Source organism: Centrocercus urophasianus, unplaced genomic scaffold, assembly GCF_019232065.1.
Source record: "Centrocercus urophasianus isolate 14NV4802_14NV808 unplaced genomic scaffold, USGS_Curo_1.0 seq_27, whole genome shotgun sequence".
NCBI classification, from domain to species: domain Eukaryota; kingdom Metazoa; phylum Chordata; class Aves; order Galliformes; family Phasianidae; genus Centrocercus; species Centrocercus urophasianus.
Genome location: NW_024884833.1, coordinates 6,630,461 through 6,641,887, shown reverse-complemented (window position 1 = coordinate 6,641,887; position 11,427 = coordinate 6,630,461).

Here is an 11,427-nt window from a genome sequence, read left to right as displayed (position 1 = left end):
TTTTTTTTTTTTTTTTTTTTTTTTTTTTTTTTTTTTTTTTAGATATATTTAGAACAGTTCCATTGAGCAGTATCCTCAGCTTCCAAAGTCTTCCTACCAAAGAAATACTTGGGAGTCATTAAGGCAGCATCAGTGCCAGAGTTATAATTGGGTTTAATTCAAAGCCACTCATACTAGCTGCAGATTATGCTGTCAAATCTGTTTTCACTAGTCAAACTTGAAAGAAATATGATGCCTCTGGGAGGTGTTTCCAATGTTATTTCCTGCTAGTCTTAATGTGGCCTACCTATTATACAAAAGAGCATAAAAGTAGATCTCAGGTTGGATTTTGCTGCCAGACAGGACTACCACCCTCCAGTTCCTGAAATGAAGGATGAAACAGTGAATGTGAGCACTGTGAGGCAGTGAATGATGTGTTTCAGCAGTGGCGACCGCAATTGTGGGTCACTTCTGTTGGTTTTGGTTTTTGTAAGTGCAGCTTGCAGGCTCTTGTTGATCACTGGTGAAAATGCAGAGCTAATGGTGGTGATTATGATGAAAAACAGAGTTTTGTAGCTGAGAATTTGCTGTATTAAATAGCGTTATTGTGCTCCTTTTATCTGTCGTAGTTTTCATGGAAATATATGCCTTACATCGGAGGCATTACCTCCAGAGTGACCTATGTATATCCAGCCCAAGACAATTCTTCGTGATTCAGTGCAGCCCAGGCAAGCCAAAAAGTTAGACACCCATGAGCTAGTCACCCACCCTGTCCTGCCACTGGGCTCAGTCTCTACTTGCTGGGCACTGAGAGGTCCTGAACAGCAGAGTTCTGCATTGCTCACTATATGCAGACCCTCAGCTTTCTTGTTATGGTCAGGACCTTTCACACCTGCAGCTTTTTTTATCTGACAGCAGAAAGACGTATAGGTTTTGCATAGGCTGACTTTAATGTGAAAGAGACAGATAAAGCCCTTTTTAGTCCTAGCCCTTTTGGAAGATAATATGTACATATTCAAAAGAACGTTCAGATGTATAGTGTAACATATTTTCTGTTTGCTGTACATCCATGTACAGTGTAGCTATGACCAGGTGTGCTGTAATTCAAATACCAATAAACCTCGCATCCTTGAGATCCTGAGTACTTGAGATCACCATTCCCTGGATGGAGCTGAGGGTACATAGTTGCTCAGTAATCAGCAGTTTCTTTGGTAGAAAGAAGGCTCCACATGCAGCCAAGGAGCAGGTACAGCAGAAATGGCAGAGTGTCTGGGCAGGAAGGCTGATGAGGGTGATCAGTGTCAGACACATCTATCCCCAGTGATGTGGTGAATCTGGATGCAGGCAGAAGTCAAGCCTGCACATCATAAGGTCTAGTCAGGAAATGGGGAGGCTGCATGGTAAACTCAGTGAGGCTCAGCATCTGGGTTATGCTGGCATGCAGCTCTGAATCTCTGCCGTGGAGCTAGGGGACATGTTCAGACCTTCAGGGAGGGGGAAGGCCCTGATGCCTGCTGCATGTTGCATGAGAAAATTTTCTTTCTACTCCTTTGGTATTTCTGTCATTTGCTTTTACTTTTGAGTGACACTACTAAGTCATTTATCTGTCTGAGCAATCTCCTATTACTTATACATTTACTGGTTTATTAATCTGACTTTGGATTTGAGCACGTAAGAATGAAAACTGGAAGAAGATTTGGATTGGTTAGACATGACTGGCTAAGATAAAAGGAATCTGAAGAAGCTTTTAATATTGTGCAAGTTCGTTTTAAATATTTCCTTTCTGTATTTTGTGGTCTGTTATTTTTGAAAAGCTCTCATTTGGTTTCCTTGCTCCTGTCTGTGAAGCTGCTGTTGGCTTTGGGAATGATGTGGAATTTCTGAAGAGAGTGGCCACAAGGAAATGTGCTTGTTATCTTGTTAGCAACATTTAAAATATCCTAATACTGAATTGATTTTTGAACAAAACTTGCACAGTCTATCCCAATATTAACTTAGATAAATATTTTTCAATACTTTATAAAAACTGCTGATTAATGATTATATGAAGCTTTTAGAAGGATCTTCAGCTGCTGTAAATAAATGTAGTTCTGCTGAAGACTGTTTAACATCTGTATCTTTTTCTGTAATCTTAGAAATGCATTTGCATATTGGCAGAGATCTTGGGGCTTGAAGTGCATAATAACACAGGTGCACATGGAAATTGCCATATTAGGTATTCCTATTCTATGGCCAAAAGCTTGAACAAAGTAATGGACAGGATCTAATTTTACTCATAGCACCACTTTGTGACATCCTGAATATGGGATCAAATGCACAATTGTGGTTCAAAACTAGAATGGGGAAGTAAATAATGTCTAATGTTATGTTTTGAGCCACTGTTCAGATGCTAATTGCAATATTTTCATCCCATTTTAGAGGTGGGAAGCTCAAGGAAAGAAGAGAAAAAAAATTCATGTACATTTTATACATTTTAAATTTTCATATTTCATTTTACAACAAAATTACAGTAAAATAAAGTGGAGGTAAGATATTCAGTCTAGTTCTAGCAGCATTTTCCTTTTGAGTTATTTGGGTGTGGAGAGATTGCAGAGATGTGTATATTTTTCACAGGCATATAATATTTACACTCAATTTTCTCTGAAAAAAACAAAAAATTACTCCAATGAGCAGTTTTGTACTTATTCTTTGAGTATGATGGAGTAGTTATGCTTCCAGCTATATTGAGTTCTTAGTATGTTTCAGAAAATGAGAGAAATTCCTTATTCAAGATAAAACTTTGCCAGCTACAGCAAGCTATGGTACAAGACTGGGGTACAAATGATGTCAAAATAACAAACTGCATTCTTTCACGCACACAGTGCATGAGAGCAAGATCTGGGCAAAATTCAAGCAGTGCATTTAAGAATGTGTTTTATATTGTTTTATGCCTCAACTGCGCTTTTTATGTTTTGAAACATAAAGGTATCCACTTGCAAAAAATACATTTTTTTCTTTTTTCATTTTATTTCATTTTGGGCTACAAGAGATTAATCTTACAGGCTTCACTATCAACTTGCCTAATGTCCTAGTAGTCATCTCGTAACATTAATTTCTTGGATAGCTCAACTCAGAGTAATATGCCTATACAATTTTGCCAATTGCAGATGTACAGATATGTCAGAATTATAGGAATAATGCTCTATGATTCTCTTTCAAGAATATCGTAGGCTAGTCAGCTCTGCAACCAAGGGTGAAAGTGAAGCAGCACTTGAATGTCATGAATAAAAGGCTTAATTTACAAAATATGCCAATAATGGTTTTTGTTGCCGTGTGTTCAGAAAGCTCTGAAATTGGATTTGTTTTATGGGTAGCTTCCAATTTGAAGTGAAGGGCAATACTGAGAATTCCTATGCTTAGTACAAACCTCAGGGCCAAATTTTGTATGGACAGAACTGTGACACAGATCTAAAGATGTAGTCTTGGGTGCTGCACAGAGTCACCACTCTTCTTTGCTTCCCTTCAGCCAGAGTCAGGCTGCATAGAATAAACAACAATGGCAGATGATGCTTCTGTTGTGAAGGGAAGTGTGGTTTAATATCAGTCTCCTTGGTCCTCCCAATACATTCATTCCTGCTGACGGACCAAATTTTTATTTTAGCACTCTTTTTTTTCATGAACATAAAATAATTAGGCTCTTTATTTAAATGACATTAGTTACGGCTAGAATCCTGCAAGAAGAGTAATTTAAAGTAGTATTCCAGTCATGGACACTGAGGTTAATATGACTACTCATCTAAAGTTACTCAGTGTTTACAAGACAGATGTTTAGTTTTGATGTTCTCATTGAAATCCACTGGATTTCACCTGAACCATCAATGCAAAGATGAAAACTAAGACCTGGTGTGAGCCTTTCTCTGCAAGTTCTCTGAATATTCACACTTCTTTTCATATGCTCAATTGTAATTGAGTATATAATAGTCTTCTCAATAAGAGAAGGCTATGACACGAATAAATTCACATGTTTAGTGAAGCATGCCTTCTTACTTCCTGAGGTGCTATTGTGTTTATAACTTTTTCTTGGTTATAATTTTTTTTTTTTTTCTATCTTTCCATCTCATTATTTTTATATCCTTCAAGGACCTTTTAGGACCTTTTAGAACAATATTTCTGATGGCTTTTTTTTTTTTTTTTTTTCTGAGCTCCCCTGTGTTAACAGTTCCTCTGGCTGCATTTGAAAACAGCAGTCTGGAACCTTCATTCGTTCTTTATACTGTCACTTGTACTGAAATGTGCTGGTATCTATTATAGCAGTTTGAACACTGCTTGAACCCAAACTTTCTTGGCACTATAGAGTGTCTGTGAAACTTACTCCAAATCAAGAGAGGCCTTTGGAACAAGCAAATTCTGGAATTTTTCCCTTCTTCCTGACTCTGAAAGCAGATTATTTGTGACCCAATTACACCCCCAAAAGACTTGTGTGCCTCCTGGCATCTATTTTAATAGGTACTGGTGCCACGTTTTACCCTCAAATAGTTCTAGTCAGAGGACGATGCAAAAAAACGAGCAATGATCAGTGATGCACTGAAAAAATTGTTCTCACTTAATACTTGTATGAAGAGAGTATATATGTATCACACATGTATTTGTATATGTTTGCAGTTTGAAGAAGATGAAAATAACTGCTGTGATCAGTTTAGAATATGCAATATGGAATATGCAGTTGATGAGGACACTGTGTTTTTTCATTTGTATCTTCTGGAGAGCTAGAGAATTGTGTCTGAAATGGTAAGTATATGGAAAAGTATCTGGAGTTAAAGTCATTTGGTGATGGAAACTCTTCTGATAGGAAGTTCATTGTGCACTGAGCAGTGCCTACAATTAGGAGGAGTGTAAACAGAGTGCAGCTGCTCTGCTGCTAAGATCTGCTGGATTCAGTGGACCACACAGAGCTTGTATGGAAGGACTTCTGAAATCTCCATGGCAAGTAAGAATGTAGAGGCTGAAACTCTACATTCCAATGGCAAAGCATTTCCACCCCATTTTAATTCTGCCTTGCTTCCCACAGTGCCTTCATAAACATTAGATCCAGCTTTCTTGTAATGCTGTGATTACTGTCTGGCTCCCAAACATCCACATGCTGAGCACTCTTGCTTGACAACTTTATCATGTGTAGAAACATCTATCTTCTACTCACATTAACTCTGTTTAGATTTCTGATATATGACTACATAGCCGCTAAGACCGTCTGCAAATACATACATAATATATTTCATGTATGTTGCAATATTCTTTGAAATTCCATATTTCACAGGCATTTCTAATTGTTGAGTTGGCTCCAAATGTCAATCTCTCTGTTCTTCTGTGCTACTTCTGAGTACAGATTTTTCCCATTTCTTCAATTTTTCCTTTTTTTTTTTTTTTTTTTTTTTTTTTTTTCCCCTTAGGGCCTAACTTTTCCCTAAACATTTGGATTTATTTGGGTTTAATTACTTGCTCTACTGCAAAACTTTTATAACTTTGTTAGTATTATTTCTTTATGCAACCTGTTTAATTTCTTTTTTTTTGTTTCAATTCCCCATCTATTAAGTGGGGCTGTAATTACGTTAGTAGTGACAATGATGATGCATTCATTAGAGATGAGGACAGCTAAGACCCTATGTGTATGTCAGTACCTGTCACTGATAAATAAATCTGCTTATCATCATAAATTTCTCCCTAGGGTAATGTTAAGCCATTCTAGCATCTCAATCACTTTCTAATGATACGCAGAATCAGGACAGTTTTGTTGTTCTCTAGTTCTGGGCCCAAAAAATGTGAGTAAAGTATCCTCAGCCTCTCTAATACTCCTGTAACTATTCTCTACCATAGAATAAGTAGTCAGTGACTGAGACACAATGATTATCATATGCATACATTCCTACCATGGACAATGATCTGCTTAAATATATGATATAATGGCCGTGAAAAGAACCTGTTGCAGAGTGAGGGCAGTCCCATAAATCCTTTAAATCTTTGCTTTATTTCCAGCAAGGAGATCTTACAGGCAAAGAATTGAGCACACCAATTTAGATAAAGTTACTCCTTAGTGACGTCTTTGCATGTGTGATCAGATTCTGACCTTGCTACCCTTTTGGAAATCCAGAACTGGTTCTCTGAACTCAGGCATTCTCCAGAATTTGACTGTTTCTTTGTATAAGACGAGTATTTCCTCTAGAGGCTACATTGTTTTGGGGAAATAAAAAACTAAATACTTCCTTGTAGGTCTCTCAACAAGATTTTCCACTGCAAAGAGATTTCCTTATGAGTCCCTAGAGGCCTTTATTTTTTATATATTTATTTATTTTTACATTATATACTACAATAATGTGCACAGCCAAAACTTCCTTTTTACATTTATCCTTTGTCATTACCACCTCCCTCTGAGGTAGCTGGTGGTAAGTTATAAACCATTTTATATTGTTTTCTAAAACATGAAGACATTGCTCTTAAAGATCTTTTCCATTGAGTAGTGGGTTAATATGTTACCAGCTGAACTGCTTATTTTCACTTTGATTTGTGAATAGAAAAGTACAAGCCAATAAAACCTCAAAACAAGCATGCTCTTGGACTGGGCTGCTTGGCGCTTGTCCAGCCTATGTAGCTAAATCAGAGAAGAGCCAACCAGTGAGAGTATTTTGCCATTAGTTCCTGGCACTACAAGCAGCTTATACATATTCTTTGTCGTATGTGTAAGATCAGCTGTAGGTTCGTTTTAAGTTTTGGTTTCAGTTCAGACGAGCATCTTAAGATTGCAGTCAGAGTATCTGGCTTGGAACAGAACTGTGTTATTTTCCAGCACAATTCTAGCCCAGAATTTTTTATTCATTTTGAAGAACTGCTTGCATTAAAAGCTCAGTTTTACTGCATTTAAAAAATACAGACTATTGGGTACCTCGTTTACTTAATAACCCCTGTACAAGAATCTATGATTTTGTCTGGAAAGCTTGGATATCTGTTTCAAGAAGCAAATGTACTTTTGTTTTTAATTCACATGCTGGATTAGAGCACAGTTCAGTGTAAAGAAGTACCCCGGTGCTCAGATTATGCTTGCAGTGTCTTCTTGGTTAGGAGCTAGCATGCTGTGTTTGCTGTTATGTGATTTTGTCAGAAATGTTGATTCAGGGAAATTCAGATGCCATGAGAGAGTGAGAGCATCAGGAAAGTTCTCTCCCCCTTAATGGAAACATTCGATGAATAGTGTGTCTAAAAGCAGCAGATTGTGTGAATGTGTCACTGATGGAGTCCAAAGTGAACACAGTGATGATGTTAAATTCCTAGGGCACTGGGTCCTGCTGCTTGTTGCAGCAGCAGGAAGATGGATGTGGCTTCCACAGTGACAGGCTTGTATGGCATACCTGTGGCTGCTACTAGAAGGAATCCACATCTGGAAGGTGCTTTATTTTGAGCAGCCTTTAAGAAGACTGCTTCTGAGAAGCTGGCCAGACAGATAAATGCCCCTAGCAGGAGAGATATCCTGTTGTCCAATTGGATACAGCTGCTCCACTGGGCTCTGTGGTTCATCCATCATGCTGACTGATCTCCCAAAGCCTAACTATGGAGAAAAGGGATGGTAGAGCAATGGACAGTGGGAAAGAAATCCTTTTTGTCTTGTGGCATTATGGAAGTAGTCTTCTTTCCTGGAGAATTCTCATCTAATTCTTCTACCTTTGCCATTTTAAGCAGTAGTAGCCCCTCCACTTGTTTATCCCGGAGTGCGTGAGCCATGGCGTTGCTAGCAGGTCAAGGGAAGTGACTGTCCCACTCTACACTACAGTGATGTGACCTGAGCTTGTGTAGTTTACAAAAAGGACATAAAACTATTAGAAAGTGTCCAGAGGAGTGCTGTGAAGATGGTGAAGAATCTAGAAAGGAAGACACATGAGGAGCATCTGAGATCCCTATGTGTGTTCAGCCTGGGGCAGAGAAGGCTGAGGTGAGGCCTCACAGTGGTCTGCAGCTCCTCACAGAGAGCAGAGGGACAGTGCAGTTCTGCTTTCTGGTGATGTGATATGATAGGAGGGAACAGCATAAAGCTGCTTTAGGGAAGGATCAGGTTGGGTGTTATGGAAAGGTTCTTTACCAGAGGCTGGTGGGCACGGAACAGGGCAGCGGTCACAGCACCGAGCTTGATGGAGCTCAAGAAGCATCTGGATAAAGCTCTGAGACATATGGTCTGATTTTTTGGGTGGTCCTATGTGGAGCCAAGAGTTGGACTCAATGATCCTTATGGGTCCCTTCCAACCTGAGGTATTCTATGGCTTTATGATTCTGTGATCTCAAATAAAGAGAAATTCTGAGTGATGATATATTTAAAAGGCATTGTGGTTTCCTTTATCGTTGGTGATATTAGGTGTTTCAGCTAGTTGCTTTCTTTAAACTTTTAAAACCAAGGCCCACGTAAAAGTTGGCCCATATATTTGTGTCATAGAATGTGAATTTGGAAAAGTTAATTTTAAACATCTGTATTTGAAACACTGAATGCAATTTAATGTGTCCAAGTAACTTGGGAAATGTTCTCATTTTTAATGCATAAAACATTTCTATCTCCTTTAGGAAATAATAGAGAAAGGCAGGATTCTTTTCAGCTTTGTGTGAAATCAACAAGAGTTTGGCTGTGAAATGTGTCCCTTGTTGGCTCAGATACAGTGCTGCACTAGCACAGCTACATGGCATCCAAAGTCAGCTGTGCACCGGACCAAAATGTTTTCTCATCTTCCTTCTAAGACAGCAACCTGGGATCTGTGCATCACAGCATGCATCATACAGTATGTGTGAAGATGTCTGATTATGGGTCTGGTGCCTACTGGGAAGCCTGTAGCCACAGAAGGTATCTCAGCAGACATAAAATGTGTAAGGATTTCTAGCATTGCAGTGACTGCTTGCATAAACCCTTAGTAGTTACATTCTGTTAAGAATATGTCACAAGTGTCTCCTGTTTTCAAAAGAGAAACTGCAGCTGTATAATTATTCCATGGTAAGCTCTTGTTTAACAATGCTACACAGAACTACTAGAAAATTGCTGTCACCTTTGTAATTCTGTATGTCTTTGACCCAGAGTCTCTGCTCTTTTATATGCGCATAATTGCATCCATCTGCTGTGATGAGATCAAAGAATGGTTGTTTTAACTTTTGATCCAAAATGAAGAAAGTGGTTGCACCAATTTGTCAGTTCAGTGGCTCAGGATCATTCTTTGATTCTGCCTCTGATAACTGGGGGTTATATTGAAGTTTGTAAAATTAATACATTTTTAAAATTACTATAATTGTATCGCAACCCATTTCAGCTTAAATACAATTGCTGTTTTTTGAAACATTTTTTCTTTTTGTCTGAAATGCAACACCGCTTCACAGCTGACACATTAAGTAACTCTCTCTTCCAAATTTGAACCTAAATCTTCAGGAGTTTGTAATCATTAATCAATTAACTGGTCTCAGATAAAGATGACAGAAGCAAATAAAGTCAAGTGCTAGAAGCGTTTCCGTTATTACGCTTATGTGCAATACACCAAGTCAGTATGTATTCATTCGGTACTAGTTTTATTGCTTTACTCCTATTCTAAGTCAAGAGGAAGACACTTTTGTCTATCCAAACAAATAAGAAATAAACATCAGCATGAAGGACACCAGAGGACACATTCCTTCCTGTAGAATCCTGAGTTATAGAGATGCGTATGGTGTGTGAGTCTGTGTACCAACTTAAAGTCCAGAAAAGGGAATTGTCTCTCATATATGTCAGATATTAGTATCTGAATTTTCCAGTTATTGCCTGACCACCTTTTTTCATTTTGTTTTCAACTGAAACACAAACTAGAACCATCCAAGAAAAAACATCTTGCTTCAGGAGTAGACTTTTTTTTTCTTCTTTGTTTCTTCCATGGGTGAAAATTAAAAATGCCACAACCCTGTTCGTATAGTGCAGTGGATACTATTTACTACTTGGACATCTTCTCTCTCATCAAGCAGCTTCTGATGTAGCTATGCTGGAGCTACCAGTAAAAATCCCTATGCTCTCATTCTGGTGAAACAAAAATACCAAAGATATATAGTAACAAGACAAGACTGCCATTGAAGTGGTTATAGTTTTATGCCTTCCAGGAAAAATCTGCAGAGATTCAGAAGGGACTTTTCTTCAACATAAACATTACCAGGAGCACAGAAACCTAGACGTTGTGGAAACTACAGTTCTTCCACATGCCTGACATATTCTCTTTTGCAGTATGTAGATTTGATACTGCTAGACAATTGTTCGTTTATCAGAAATTATTAAATCAGGAGGAAAGAAAACAAGTCCTGTCTTTACAGCCTTCTGAGAAAAACATAGCAAATAAATGTGTATGTGCAAGTATATATTTTCTAAAACTGTGTTGTCGTGGATTTAGCTTGTAAGATAATAACCATCTTGGAATAAAATCATTTCTGAAGTCCTTTATGATGGAAAGTGGTTCTTCCTTTCCTACTGTGAATGGATCCTGACAAGTGAATGTACATTTAGGATCAGGCCCACTGTGACATTTCTTCAAAGCTACTGCTGTGTCATTTGTGTAATTATGAAAAGGAAGTAATCAATCTGAATAGGCACAAAGCTTATATTAAGTAATAAGGATTTCCAGAAGAAGCTTGGAAAGGATAATTCAAGTCTTTCCAAAAGAAAAAAGGCAAGAAGGAGGTGGAATGAAATTAGAAATATTCTAACTGAAATGGTGAGTTTCTTTTTATGTTTAACTGTGTTGATTGCCTGCCTTGGTCCTACTGTGCCATACAAAACTCTGATGATTCATACACAGAATTCTTCTGTGTTATTTTTTTTCCATGTAAAATGAGTTGGGGGAAAAAAAAAAAAAAAAAAAGTGTTTTATCTTTAGGTGGTACCCCCATAAAAGAACATAATTTGTTACACAAAAATATGGTGGCCCCAATTTCTCCCAGAGAATAGGAAATATATTCTTCATGATGTCAAACCATTATGTAAATAGGGAAAGAAAAACAGGCAGTTGAAGTCTTTGAAGAGTTGCCCAGGAATGTAGAGAAGGAATGCAAAAGGATTTTCTTTCTAGCCAGCAAGAAGTATTGAAGACAGGATTTGATATGTATTGGGATTTTGAACAGCAGTGTCTCCAACATAATTTCCTTAATGAAACAATATTTGTACCTGAATATTTTAGGGCAGAATTCTGTAGTCCTGAAGGATAAAGTTGTGGATACACAGACAAAAAACAAGGCTGTTAGGGCTGGTACTACAATCACTGAGTGTGGAAATAATTGTGTTGAACAAGAGCGTGATTGTGTTCAACATATTCAGTGGCTTTAAATTAAAATGTTAGATATTATTAGGTTAGATATTAGGAAGAAATTCTTCACCTTGAGGACAGTGAGGTGCTGGCACAGGAGCTCTGGATGCCCCTTCCCTGGAGGTTTTCAAGGCCAGTT